We start from the raw sequence: 15,227 nt of genomic DNA on the forward strand, positions 1-15,227 counted from the left end.
AATCTCTGAGGGCTGAGGGACAGCTGTCCCAGCTCTGCTGGATGCTGCCTCCCAGCCACATAGAGATCAGGACCTGTCATGATTTCCACATGGCTGAGAAGCAGCGTCCCACTTAGCTGGGGCACCTCTCCACTCCCCCTGTGGCTCCCTGCTGCCTAGATTGATCGGGTACAATTTGCTCCCAGTCAGCATCTACATGTGCATCTTGGTGCATTAGTTGAATGTCCCGATTTCTAGTACCTGTACCTAGTACTTGTATTTATGCTTCCTCAGCCTGATGAAGGATGTTTGTTCCTGAAAGCTTGCAAACAAGAATTTTTCCAATTATTTTAGTTTGTCTAATAAAAAATATCGAATTTAACCAAAGAGTCTTGTTTGTCTATGTCCTTCGACCAACACGGCTACAACCCATACCCTTTCCCAAAATATCCAATATCCAATATTCAAGAAGTACTTGAACCAAAGCACTAAGTGCCCTCATGGCAATTATGTGGGTGAAAGTAAACTGCAACTACAAACCATAATGAACTGTCAAAGAAAATCTATAAAGGACAGAGACACACACACACCATTAGGAGCACATTACACTCTTTCTGACACCACTATCCTCAAAATCAAGGGAACCTAACACCTATCTAAACACTTTTCAAAAGTGAGTTGGGAATAAAAATTTATAAGTTGTCTGGACACTGAACACCAAGGATTAAATATTGCTATTGGTTTTATGGTACATTATATAAAATGTACTCCCGAATTCTATCCACACATGAAAGGTGAGAATGACACTCCTCCCTTTTGACAGGCCCTGATCTCCTAGTAATCAGTTTCTTTTCTTCTGCTAATCGAATGTCTTCCACCCCTGGGAATTTCTCTCACCCACTCCCACTGCTCTTTTTTACTATGCTGTGCCTGGCTCCTTGTGATTAGACCTGAGGAAGAATGTCTTGCATTCAAAAGCTTGTCAAATTCATTCCCAACTACATAATTGGCCCAGTAAAAGATACAACCCTAAGTAATCCTTGCTTCTCACATAATTTCTGGACCATTGCAGTTACATCACTCTTACGTTATCCTGTACTTATCATTTATCAAGCTTCTCTCCAGTGAGTTTCTTGACCATGAGATATACAAGCTGGCTGGCACACTTGGCTTAAACTTATTCCTGTAAGTTCGATATACCCCTAAGGAACCCTTAGCAAAGGAAAATATTGATTCTGAAGGTTTTTCCTACCTTTTTGCTGCCAGAAGGTTGTAAGTGGGCTCCATACACTTTTTCCTGTATTTCCAACACTGGAGTTCAGAGCTAGTTACATGCTTGTTAACCTTGAGCCAATAAAAACAACTAAATCTGGGATATATTAAATATCTAAAGGCACAGGAACTACAACAATTATTCAGGACCCTGAAATACAGTAGTTTGAGCCTGTTGGCTTTGATCTTCAAGGCTGTTCTGTAAAATGTTATGCTTATCATACAGGGTGTTATATTACTTACTACAATGATGCTAATTTGTCAAACAAAATGCAAAATTATCAATTACCTGGGTAGGGGCTTTATGCTGCTTTTACCACCTCAGGTATGAACCGACTGAGCCAGAAATTTCCTTTATATTCGTGTAGTTTTTGTTAGGAAGTTTATTGGTCTTCAAGAACCGGGTTTTTTGGAAATAACTGTCTTATTTTACTTTTCATCTAATTCCAAAAAGGTTTTCTAATTTGAGCTAGTATCTTTAACCTGATCTAATGACTCTTTTATTTTGTTTTATTTTTCCCTATTCTCCTTTAGGATAAAGCAAGAAAGTGACAGTTCATGATCAGGACATAGGATGCAGATAGGAAACAGTGAAGTATCTAAATAGTCCATTGTCTTTTCATTTTCCCGCACATCTGCTTTTGACATGAAACAAATCACTGGCATAGGTGCCATTTTTTATTTTCCCCAGAGGTGGGGAAGGGGCACTAAGATGAAGGTTATGTGGAAAGTTTTATGCATTTCATCTACCTGTGGGGGACCACGGCCCTTGGTTCCCTGGACCCCATGTACTCAGCACCTCTGCCACATTCAACATTCAGATAAACAATAGGAGTATGTTCAGTAGTCACAGAGACAAAATTTGTAGGTACTGAAACCTCCTACTTGTATAAGTCATTCTTAATTCTTGAGATCAATAGTTCTTCTTGCTGGGCTAGATATTTAATAATATCTCTTTTTTTAGAATCTGATTTGCTATAATTTAGGACCTAAATATAATGATTTGGGAAGCTCTCTTTCTATTAAGAAAGATAAAATCCCTCATGATGCTTCTGGGACCTGCAAAGCTCCTAGAGAAACACAGAGAATATAGCTACAAGGCACCATGCAGTGATGTGTAGAGATAACCATGAACTGATGTATTGATACAACACTAGATTGTATTCTCAGATAAGTTTAACTGTGTCAGCCCAGTACTCCACATTGATGTAGCTCTGTTGCTTCCAGTAGCACAGCTAATTTTATTGGATATAGCTAAGATAGATTTACACCAGCTGAATTGTTTTGTTTATAAATACCTATAGCTCCCCTGAACTTGCATGGCATCTAGGATGATATTCCATTCTTTCCTCATCATCTGTTCCCAGGGGAATTACAGTCCTGGATGTGTAGATCTGCATACATGGATAAATATACTTGACTGTTGGCATGGAGACTGAACATGTGTAATAATGTCCACAGTTCATATGCATGTCTCCTCTGGGCCCATAGTGTCTTTAGACACTTGAAAATAGAGACAGATCAAATAAGTGACTACTTAGCCTCAGGAATGAGAAAGCAGTGGGTGGGTTTCCATCTCTCTTTTGCCCCCATAACTCAGAGGGAGACTATTGCCCAGGACTGCCTGAAATGGAGGAAGTATCTGCTGCAAGGATCTCAGTATTCTGAAACCTTACAATGACAATAGCAGATGGAAAAGCAGGCGAAGCAGAAAAGTATGTTGAGGACCGAATCAAGAATCTGGAGCCTCCCACCCTACATGTGCCCAAGTTGCAACATAATCTGTTGTTCCTGGATCAGCCTCATCAGCCTTTGGAGCCACAGATAAAGCAACCATGGAAGACAATCATGCTCATCTGTGAGATATTGCTAATGATGACAGTACTATACTACTAATTGAGACAGACCCAGGTTTGAACTTTTTGGGCTGGTGGGTGGCCTATGTCCACAGGTGAGTACCTTAGCTATTCTGTTACTTGAGGGAAAACAACAGAAAGACTCCCACATGCATCTTTCAGAATCCAGTCTGGGTGTGTTTGTAGTCATCCACATGTTTAGGGCTATGTGTCCAGAATCGAATTCATCTGGATGCATAAGTACAAAAAATGTCCCGTAGATGACTAGGTAAACATATAATGTCGCAGATAGACAACCAGGAGGGGAATGGAATGCCACCCCTTGCTCTTAATGAACATGGTCAGAATAGCACCTTCAGACTGAGAATAATCATATGTGTTGTACTGCCTCAGGTAGACAGTTCCAGTAAATAGTGATGAGGACAGGGTGAGAAGAAAAGAGGCACAGACACAAACCAACCTATCACAAGACCCATCTTATCTCTGGTGTAATTTTGTTGGAGTACATTAAATTACACCAGAAATGCCATTGACACCTGTCCTTAATATCTGGCAGGGGTGGGGGAGTGCACAAAGTTATGAAAAGGAAAGAAGAACTGATCTATATGTAAGACAGGATTTTTGCTCCAATATGAAGATGCTGCAAAATGTAATAACTAAGGCAAAAGAACCTACAACAATGAAATAATTTGAATGCTTGTAAAAGGGCATTAGAGGCCAATTGCTGTACAGAGAGATATGAAATAAGCCTTCACAGTCAAACAAGCTCTTTATATAGCAGAGACACAGATTCATTTTCCAATTTTCACTATTCTGGTTTAGGAGTTGTGGTCACTTCCTTGTTTTCCTTCTTAATGGGTGCGTCTACGTGAGGCACTATGTCGCCATAGAATGTGCTATGGTAACGTAGCACTGGTATGCACAAAACATGATGCCACAGCTATGTCACCGTAGCGATGTGCTTCCTCTCTGTAGTGTGTTGCTATGGTGACAGCAGCCAAAAATAACCATATGCTGTCAGCGTTGTGCAGTAACAGCTGTTATTGTGCCTTCATTTAGCACTTCCTAAAGGAAGTGCTAAATAAAGGCATGGTAACAATGGCACTGTAGGCGCATGTGCAGATTTACCCAATGTTTCCAATGTTGAGTAGTACAGAGTATTGGACCAGTACAATTAGTTTTAAATAAATGTATTTTTCCCTACTAAGGTTACAAACAAAAGGGCTATCAATATTCACATCTCCTTCATTTCACTTGTCCTTTACAGGAGCCACTGGGTAGAAGAAACATCATTATCTGAAGGTCAAACTCTCCACTCCCTATTGACAAAATAAAAGTAACTAGGTCTTTGGGCAATGTACTGGAAAACAAAAAATGTTGTAGAACACAGACCAAATTTCTTATAGGATGCACCGGAGTGAAACTAAGCACTAAGGACATTGATGAAAAATCAGACAGTTGAAGTACTACAGCCTCTTGGATAATATATTTCCCTACTAACAGGCTGATACTGTTTTTTTGCTATCTGTGGTCTTTATGCAACAGAAATTCCTCAATACCTTCCTTCAGTTTTAGCCAAATTTACTGTTAGAGTAGGCAACTGCTCTGAATAAGGCTGCCGCAGATCTTTAGTTGTGATAAAGGAGTTTTCAGAGATTTCTTGAGATTGTACAGCTCATAATTGACCGTTTAATGTGTATGCACACATATGAAGTGCAAAGTGCAAAGAAACACAGTGTTAAAGGTAATTCTTACTTCTTTTTTCTGTTACCTACTTACTTAGCTATTTACTTTTGAAAACCTCTTACAGTATCAGCACTTATTAAGAAACACATTTCTTGTCTCTTAGGAAGATCAAATGTATTAAATTAAAAAGTATTCTATGAGAAAAATCATTTCTAGCACCAAAAATACTATTCTTTATTTAGATAAGAATATTTTCCATTCTTAGCTTCATAATTTCTTAGCTTAAAAATGATAAATTCTCTAACATTACCAAACTCTATACAGCTGTTTCAGGCTATCTACCATTTCAGTTTAATTGTTTTTCAGTAATTTCTGAGGAATGTAAATCATTTACATTTCTTCTTATACAGTCCAGGAAAAATATTTTGAGTTCACTTTGCCAACACCAAGATTCTGTTATCTAATGTTTCCCCCCATTTCTAAAAATATTTTCTGTCTATTAAAAATATCTGCTCAGCTCATTAGTGAACTACATTTTATTTTAAAATGTCTAATAAAAGCTGTTAAAATCAGTAAGCACTAACTCAATAAAATACAAATAGGACTTTAAAAATATATATCTCATAAACATCTTTGCCTCTCTTTTCTTGTCATCAGCAGCACTTGCACATCTTGTACAAGTGTAATACCAGTATAAGGTAAAATATTATTATTTCACTAGAAATATATAAATCAGATATAATTATACTGATTATTATAATTATATTATGTTAGTAGATCTATTTAAAAGAGCTTTTGAATGACCTTGTGAGTGGCTAAAAATATATATACATAATGCAAAAAAACTACAAGTGCAACATCAGGGTTCATAAACCTACACTTCCATGTCATTTATTTTCATAGTTTCATAGTTTCATAGTTTGTAGGGTCGGAAGGGACCTGAGCAGATCATCTAGTCCGACCCCCTGCCATGGCAGGAAAGGGTACTGGGGTCAAATGACCCCAGCTAGATGTTCATCTAACCTCCTCTTAAACACCCCCAGGGTAGGAGCCTGCACAACTTCTCTTGGAAGCTGGTTAAAGACCCTAGCCGCCCTGACTGTGAAGTAGCGTCTCCTGATATCTAACCTAAACCTACCCTCTGCCAGCTTGTGACCATTATTCCTGGTCACTCCTGGCGGTGCTTGGGGAAACAGTGACTCCCCCAATGCCTGCTGATCCCCCCTGACTAGTTTATAACAGGCCACAAGATCCCCCCTCAGCCTTCTCTTTTGGAGGCTGAACAGGTTCAGGTCCCGCAGCCTGTCCTCATAGGGCCTGCCCTGTTGTCCCCTGATCATACGAGTGGCCCTCCTCTGGACCCTCTCGATGCCGTCGACATCCCTCTTGAAGTGCGGCGCCCAGAACTGGACGCAGTACTCCAGCTGTGGCCTGACCAGTGCCGCATAGAGGGGGAGGATCACCTCCTTGGACCTGCTCGAGATGCATCTGTGGATGCATGCCAAGGTGCGGTTGGCCTTCCTTACTGCCTCTCCACACTGCCGGCCCATGTTCATCTTGGAGTCAATGATCACTCCCAGATCCCTTTCCGCCTCCGTGCTGACAAGAGCGGAGTTCCCCAACCTGTAGGTATGGTGCCTTGCACTTGTCTGTGTTGAAACCCATCCTATTCTCGTCCGCCCACCCTTGTAACTTGTCTAGGTCAGATTGTAGCCTGTTGCATCCTTCCACTGTTCCCACTTCCCCCCAGATCTTAGTGTCATCAGCAAATTTGAACAGGGTGCTTTTTACCCCCTTGTCCAAATCGCTGATGATGTTGAACAGTGCGGGCCCGAGGACTGAGCCCTGTGGAACCCCACTGCCCACGTCCTTCCAGGTTGAGAAGGACCCATCCACTACCACCCTCTGGGTGCGGCCCTCCAGCCAGTTGGCGACCCATTTGACTGTGTGGGTGTCTACACCACAGCCCCCCAGTTTCTTAATGAGAACAGGGTGAGAGACAGTGTCAAAAGCCTTCCGGAAGTCCAAGAAGACTATATCCACTGCTACCCCTGCATCTAATGATCTGGTGATCTGATCATAAAAGGCCACCAGGTTGGTCTGACAGGACCTGCCACTGATGAACCCATGTTGGTTGCCCCTAAGCATGCAGTCCCCTGCTGGCCCCTCCTGGATGTGTGCCAGCATAATTTTTTCGAACAGCTTGCCTAGGATCGAGGTGAGACTAACCGGCCTATAGTTTCCCGGGTCCTCCTTCCTGCCTTTTTTGAAGATGGGGACCACGTTGGCCCTCTTCCAGTCTTCCGGTACCTCACCAGAGCACCACGAGTGCTCGTAAAGTTGTGCCAGGGGACTTGCAATGACCTCGGCCAGTTCCTTTAGAACTCTAGGGTGGAGATCATCTGAGCCGGCTGACTTGAATACATCCAACCCCTCCAGAAGCTCCCTAACTAAATCCTCGCTAACCCGTTGTCTAGGTGTGCCTCCCCCTGGGCCCGAGGGTGGCCCAGCAGGGAGGTGGCTGTGTTTTGGTCCCTACTTAGGAAGACGTTCCTGAGGCACTTGAATGTCCAGAAAGGTTGGTTGATGAAATGCATATAATTTCCTTCCGTGTACCCATTTTTAAATAAATTTGAAGTGTTATAATTTTGGAATCATTCAGTGACCATGATCTAGTGCAAAAAAGACATGCTAGAAGTCTATAAATATGCATGCAGATGCTGTTTTAAAATGTCTACATTAGTACTACATATGCTATTTACTATATGTCAGTTTCATTTAATTAATCCAGGTTGAATAAAATGTATATGGTATTTAACAAATTATCTGCTATTGGCTATCTGAGTTTATCAAGACAGTGTTTGATTTATATATACAAATTTAAAGTTGAAATATATGTAAAGAATAAATTTGAAGCTATTCATGGATGCTGGATTTTAGAAAGCAAAGTAAAACGTATTTTGGATGATGAAATACTAAAATAATAGTTTAATTTTTGCTCACAAGTAGCAAAGTCCTGCAGTTTCCAAAAGACTTTTGAAATTTTTCAGTATTCAGTGAATATTGTATTTTAATATTTATTGACTTTTAGATTAACTTTTTGCAATAAATGAACAATACATATATTAATGCACAGAAAAGATGTGTTGCTTTAAAACTACTGAATATTGAGACCTTGTTATCTATTTGTGTATCTTAGCACATCTATCTTGCCTCTACTTGGGAATAAAATTCTCCTTTAATTCATACTCTAATTCTCCTTTTATTTTGCCATTCATCTATCATACATCTTTTTTTGTATTCTTAAAAAACAAGCTTCGATATTAATGCACTAAACAGAATTTTTGGCAAATATTTGATCGGACACCAAAATATTAGATATATCCAGATGAATAAGCAAAATAGTAAGTACCTAAGTAATAAATACAAAGCATAGCATACATACAACCTCATTTGCTTTGATGGAAAAAACTATTGCAGATCTCCCCTTCCTGTGTATGACATGTCTACACTTTCAAAGCACCACACTAGGGAGTTCTCCCATGAAGCTGTTCTGTGTGCAGTATACCCAGAAATGGATATAAAGTAGTTATCTTATGGTAGCACTGGGCATAAGCTAATAAGTGCACCACAGATAGAAAGCTTATTTGTGCAGGTTCAGTGCTACTCTAAGGTGGCTTCATTACATCTGTTTCAGGATGTAGTGTACACAGGGCAGGTCTATACATGAATTTGATCCAGGATGAGTTTACTCAGGAGTGAACTTCTGTGGATTAAGTGCTCCCAGGCAGGTGTCTACACATACAGGGACTAGACCGCAGATTTGGTGCTGTTAGCACCAAACTTCCTGCAGCCCCGCAATGAATACTGGGAGAAGCTCCAGGCTTCCCCTGGGTGTTAGAACAAGGACTGGTAGGGAGCACCAGGGCTAACACCCAGTGTCCACAGCTGTCTCCAGGGGGCTGCCTTCTCTAGGGTGGGGACAATGTCCCCCTGCTTCAGCAGCAGGGAGCTCCTGGCCTTGGCTCCCCAGTCAGGGGTAGGGGACTTATAAAGAGCTGCAAGAGAGGGGCCAGTTCTCATGGGACAGATAGCAAGTAGGTCGCTGGGAGTATAGCAAAACCCCCAGTTTTTCTTTTTAAAAAAATGTTGTTGTGTGTGTCTGTAATTGTGTTTAGTTGTATTTAGAAACCATGTTTAAGTTGGTCAAGAGCAGGACCCCTAAGACCGGGGCAGGAAAACAGGAGGTCACATGGGTAAAGAGCAAAGATGTTCCCTCCCTTCATAAGAAAATTTTTGAAAAGTGGGATTAGTTCATGGAAGAAGAATGTCTGTGTCCTGGGCTTCTCTATTGGTGATCTGGAGAAGCAATTTGAAAACTACCACCTCTGTGAAAAATCCTTGGCCCAGAGGTGGCACAGTGACCTAGTCTAGAATGGCTACTGTGGCACACAGTAGAAACTGCAACCCAAGAAAAATCTGAAAGGGCCTCTGAGTTTGAAGACCTTAAATCCCATTTGCATGATCTGCAAGACAGATACGCTGAATTGGAAATGAGTAATCAAACTTTAAAAGGGCTATAGCAAAATTTAGAAATAGAAAATGAAGACCTGCGCAAAATTAACAAAAGCCAGACCTAACAACTGGAGACACTGGGTCAGGAGAAGGTTAGCCGAGAGGCCTTGCAGAGTCTGGTCAAAACAATGGCAAAGGATATGGCCAAAAAGGGTGCAAAAGTGAACCACAGCCACCATCAGCAGACTAAAAAAGGAACTCCAGGAGCTCAGCTTCCAAATTGCAGCTGTGATCCAGGAGGACCAAAGCTGGGACCCAGATACTCCCTTTTACCCCGGAGAGTTTTGGGGGAGGGATAGCTGGGAGGGTCCTGAGGAGCCCATAAACCCTTTTCCAACCCCAGAAACCCCCAAGACCGAGCAAGGGAGTGACCCTGTGACTGATACAGTTGTGGTCACAAAGATGCACATGGAAGCCCCAAGCAGACCACCCAAATCATGGTCTCCCTGCGTCCCAGGATCACAGCCACAACTCCACCTCTAGAGGAGTGCTGAGGGAGCCCCTGTGATGGGACCCATGAGCTAAGCGCAGGCTCATGGGAAAAATTGTTCCATTTTACCAGGTAAAACAAAAGAAAATTGTTACTCATGAAGCATTGCGATGCTTAAAACTTAGACAGCTCAGACCAAGAGGGCCCAGGAGCACAGTATGAATCAATAAAACTGGTCACATAGGATCCTCATAGAATGAATGGAGAGAATTACCAGCCTTCAAAGGGTGATGCAGAGCCCCCAGGGTTTCAGTAGGAAGATGCCTACCTTTAGCCAGAAGGGAATGCTAGGCACATGGTTGTATCTGAGCCTTGTCTTTTCCTCAGTTTTTAGGGGCTCCATCCAAAGCTACACAGCATAATAGCTATCCCTGATAGGGGCCAAATGGGAGTTCACACTCACAAGAGCATTCAGCTTAGTGTAACATGCATAGCAACTTTTACCACTGAGCACAGCCAGTGGTGGTATTCTGCATAAAGCCTGGTGGTTAGGCCTGGAAAAGGGAGATTGGATTTAGATTCATCCCAGCTTGAAAAAATGCAAACTCACATCTCCCAGTTCTGAAGTGAGTACCCTAACCACTAGACTATAGAAAGGTTGAAACAGGGGTGCTCTCCTGCCTCCTGTTGAAGCTGGTTCATTGGGTAGCCAAGTGTGCTTATGCTTCCTTTGCTTATGTTTTGGACTGCTGGAGCAGGGCTCATCTGAATTGCCTTTTGTGACTGGGTGCTAAATTCCTGTCTAAGCCTGCTTTTCAACTTCTGGGCACAGCTCCATGGTGAAATGAGGGGCTTTGAGTGCTGATCATCCATGTGGTGTCTCCATGCTGACTCCAGCGGAATAACACCATTTCAGTTGCATTCAGAGCTTTCAGTAGTTAATCAAAGCAGCACTTTTCTGACAACAAGAAAGTAAATAAAAATGGCATAAAGAGCTCATAGAAAGGTGGAAAAAAGTAGTATTCTAAAAACTGTTGCTCATAGTGAGTAAAATATACCTTGTCTGTGCATCTGAGAGACCACAACCTCTCCTTTGGGAAGCCTTGCTACTGGAAAAGAAATTCTTCAGAAAAGATGCTGGAAGAAAAGCAAGGACGTTTTTAAGTTTCTTATTGTATGTCAAGCTCTATGATATTTTGATAAGTATAATATAATGTCAAATAGGTAGATGTCTTTTAGAAGTAATAATTACCTCCAACCACACATATCCTGTACTTTCTGCATTTATCTGCTGGATTCTAGTCAAATTCATCAAAATGTTAGAACTGTATACATATTAATTATCACCTGGAGAATGCAAATCATTACAAGAAAGAAGATAAATATCAAGAAAAAGTACTTCACATGTTGAGCATCCTGTAACCATGATTAATTAGCACTGTGGACTATAAAGAACAGACCCTGCAAAGTAATTTGCATTGTTTGTTTTTGATAGAGTTAAAAGCAATAGCTGTTTTAATGTTTGGAAACCTAGCACATCAGGGCTCTATGATAAATAAATAATAATCTACCAGACACTGACAGTAATGGTTTCACAGTCTAAGGACAAACACGTAAACAGAAAGAGTTACAGGGAAAGAGATCCACACACAAGGACATGTTTCATCCAATTAACTAGTTTTTCTGTAGGCAGAATCTTCTCTTTAAGAGGGAAAATATTCCAAATATTTCCACCTTTTGGACTGAAATGTTCTGAGCCTGGTCTTTTTTACAAAGCTACTTATTTTTAGAAAGATTGAGCTAAAATGGTTCAGCAATGTTTCAAAAACAGTAGAATTTCCACTGTCAATTAATAAATAAATGTTGATGCTTTTTGAACAGTTTTAGCTATCATGTCATTTGTGAGGGAGACAGTCTTTATAGAAGTGATTTTGGATATTAAGTGGAAATTGAGTCTGTTTAAATTAGGAATCTTTAAAAAGCAGCATTTTAAGTCAATATTCTGTCAGTGTTCAAAAGGAACTTGGGCTGGCTGTTCACTGGATTCATGTACAACTAAATGTGTGGCTTGGCAAAAGATGCGGTGGACATTCATGTTAAATGGCCTGGCCTCTGCCTTGGAGCTTATCTGAATCCCTCTTTGGCTTGGGCCTCAAATAACAGTTTTATTTGTTGACTTTCATTCAGAGGCAGTAAAAATGCTGGTCCAAGATTGTGCCAGTCTTGCAAGAGCTAATGTGAGTTCTGCTGTTTAGGGTCTAAGTGTTGCAAGAAAAGCCTGCCAAAATCCAGTGTCATTGAATCTGAATCCCAGGTCTGATTAAGTCAGGAGTCCAAACACAGTATGTATTGAATTCTAGCATCCTTTGTTCTTTACTAATAAGGATCCATGATTTAGTGTTCTGAGTCCTCAAGTTAGAATAGTACAATAGAATTAAAATGTCAAGATCAGTGAAAAGTTCATAAAAAGCTTGTTGTTATTATTCCTGCAGTCAGATTCCACCATTCATGGCACATTATGAGTATTTATGTTGTTTCTAGCCTAGTCACTTGTATTGATAAATTCCAGGGGGGAAATTTTAGCTGAAGTCCAACAACTAAATCAATGTAAATCACTGAAATTGTAATTACTATATCAACACAAAAACATTTGTTGGACGATAGCAGGTGTTAATGAACATCCAGGCAATTTCTTGGTGTCTTTTTGAGAATTTGGGAACTATCACTCCAGTGTACATGTAAGGTAAAAGAAAGAAATCTCTGATAATGCACAGAGTAAAAATGCAGCATATGCTGACAACAATTAGCTGTACAAATCAACTTAACAACTGTGGCAGGTAGATCCCTATTTACTTACTACAAATTATACAAAACTATATCTTGAAATTGTTAGACACCTACTCCATATGATGCCCAGTGACTAGGGAGACAATGGATCAATGCTATTACGCATCACCTGCACACATTGCTCATCAACAGCTTTCTTCAAAATGGGTCAGCTTTGGGCCAGCTCCTACAAATGGGGGGACTGCCCCGAATATTAATTTTTTTCCATATTTATACACCTTGGTTTATACTCATTAACATGTATTCCACCCTTAGTCCCTCCTTTGTTTCACCATTAGTCCTTCCCATTTTAAGCTCCGCCTCTGTTTATTGTTTGTTTCATTAGCATAGAATTACCTATGTGTTTCACTTATTTACATGTCTTTTTGCTATGAGCGCATGTCTAAGACCTTGACCCCACTTCTTTTGGTCACTTGGGCAGGTTCAACCAAAGCCTGGGAGCTTCTGGAGGCTTCTTTACCAATCACCATTTACCTTTCTGCATATGTTTATCTTGGATTCTGTTATCAGTTACATGTTGTCTTTCACATTCCTGTCTGTTTTTTAGTCCCAAGTTGTACCATCTTCACATTCCTAAGACTTCACCTCATTCACAGTTTACAAACTTACACAGACTCACTTGAAAATGGTTGACATGGTTAGGATGGTTACTTAGCATAAGGAAATGGCTGGCTTAGCATAAGCAGTCATAAGCAAAATCTGGTTTATCTTCTAATGATAGCCGGTCGTTTGCATCCTGTTTCTTTGACACAATGAACTATATATACCTTACAACATTACTAGATTGTTAAGAAAATGCTTGCCTAAGCATTTTGCAATGTTACTTTTAACATACGATTTTGCCTTGTGGTTATCAGCTTTGCTGGCCGCAGGTTATAGCCTTTTATTCAGCTGCAAATCCAATGCTCCCCAAGATCCAAATATTGTCACCCTAACAGAAATGTTTGCACTTTAATAATTTCTTGATGCAGCAGCTACAGTAGTATGCGCTCTTCCTCACTGAATGATACTTTGTACTACAGATTTTAGTGAAATGGGAAGTACTGAAACACCAATAGTTCATTTTTACTAGTTACTTCCTAGAGCCTAATATCAAACCATTGTGTGATTGGCAATTTGAAATATCTTTTACCTTTCCTATTATTTTTTAACCTTTAATTAATTATCAGTGTAATGAGTCAAAGGGTTACTCAGGAAATTAGAAATGTGGTTTTATGTTTTACTTCTCAGAATGCAATAATGCCTTTTAATGATCAGAAATGGTTTGTATCATTGTGACACCAAGAAAGTGAGAAGAGCCAAAAATCATAGACAAATGCAATTGTGTAATAACTAGAAAAATATTTGGGAACATCATAACCATTAACTTAAGGTTATCTTTCATCCAAATGTAGAATTAGTCTGATCCAAAACATATGAATGAGGAAAACAGCTACTGTTTTAAAGAGTTTGTTTGTACATTTGCCAGACAAGAGAAAAGCTAGCTGTAAATCACAGCTGGTCAGTTCAACGTGGCTTTCAGAGTCCCATCAGAGAAAAAGTGAAATCTGGAATCTTTAAAACGTAACATTTTCCATGGACTTGAAGTCAACACAGCCAAAAGGACAGACAAACATACACATTATATACTGGGATCTAAATATCATTACAGCTGATTTCCATGTTTATTAAATTGCGAACTATGTATTTTGTTCTAAAATGGTGATATTACTTCATGTGCAAAAGTGACTTGAGGAGACAGTATATCTCACTTTATGGTGCAGAATATTATCATGCTGCATTATATCCAATAAAGATGGTTATTTTACTTATGTATATGTACAAAAAAACCCCTAAAACGAACCCTCAGCTGATCTATGCTCAGCAAATTATTTTAGCTATGAGTTAGCATTAAATGAAGGATTTTCACAAAAAATATTTTTTACCTTTTAGCATAACTAGAATAAATAATTTATCCAGTGACCACAGATGATACTGACTGCATAAGGATAACTGCTACCTCACCTTCAAGCCGTCTAGAACTTTCTAATAATTGACCTAGACACTGCAATGAATGATACAGTGCACTGAGGTTGCATTCCAAAGTCAGGTGGAAAAATATGTGCTTTCTCTCTCAAGCTTGGCCCAAGGCTCCATACTCAGTGACCAAAGTATATGAAGGGCCTCCCTATCTCACCACAGGGTAGGAGCCCAGGGTCAGCCTTATTTGGCAGTTTTTTCCTGCATATGCAGTCAAATCTTACCCCTAGCAAAAAGGGAAAGGGATGGGAGGGCCATGTTTCCAGAGAATTTGATGATCACTTTATTTGATGACTGTTTTATACATTCTTTGGTCAGCAGGGACCACAGTACTTTGCCTAGTAATTCCTACCCTTCATTACAAAACCTTTCCTACTGCATGGGTTATTTTGTAGACTCTGATCAAGTCAGCTCTCAACATTCTCTTGGATAAAATAAAACAATTGAGTTCTTTAGTCTTTCCGTGTCAGGCAGATTTTCCAGAGCTCAAAGAGGTTTTGTAGCTCTTTCTGAATTCTTTCCCATTTCAGGTATTTGAGCACACATCACTAAAAACATCTTTG

The sequence above is a fragment of the Crocodylus siamensis genome, chromosome 1 (genome assembly GCF_052110815.1).
Source record: "Crocodylus siamensis isolate JL-2025a chromosome 1, ASM5211081v1, whole genome shotgun sequence".
Classification (NCBI taxonomy): Eukaryota; Metazoa; Chordata; order Crocodylia; family Crocodylidae; genus Crocodylus; species Crocodylus siamensis.